The sequence below is a fragment of the Neolamprologus brichardi genome, chromosome 8 (genome assembly GCF_056152115.1).
Source record: "Neolamprologus brichardi isolate AB-2024 chromosome 8, ASM5615211v1, whole genome shotgun sequence".
NCBI lineage: Eukaryota > Metazoa > Chordata > Actinopteri > Cichliformes > Cichlidae > Neolamprologus > Neolamprologus brichardi.
Genome location: NC_142111.1, coordinates 17,287,827 through 17,288,274, shown reverse-complemented (window position 1 = coordinate 17,288,274; position 448 = coordinate 17,287,827).

Here is a 448-nt window from a genome sequence, read left to right as displayed (position 1 = left end):
AAAAGGGTGGATCACGGTGCCTGTTTGCTTACATGTGTTGTGCCAATTTAGACCTCATGTGGGCACAAGAAGGATACTTGGTGCTGCTTTTCCTTTGAAGATCCAGAATTGGAAACTGTTTAAGGGTTGCTTAGGTCTCCCAGTTGCTTCCCCCGCACATGATAGAGTAAACTTTTCTCTGATCAGAGAAGGTAGGAGGAGATGAATATGACAGCTGATCCCAAATGTGTCAGTTTCTGTCTCTACCATGCCTCGTGGCATCCTAAACAGAACTGTATTGTCTGTCTTCCTGCCTCTTCCCTTTCTGCTTCCTCATCTCCTGCTCTCTGTTTCTCCCTCCCTCGCTGCATTTTTCTCAGGCAGAGGCGTCCATGGACCCTCTGGCTCCCAGCTTTCGTCAGTGACTAGGAGTGCTTTGAAAACTTTGTGAACTCTTCCTGTTGGAGAG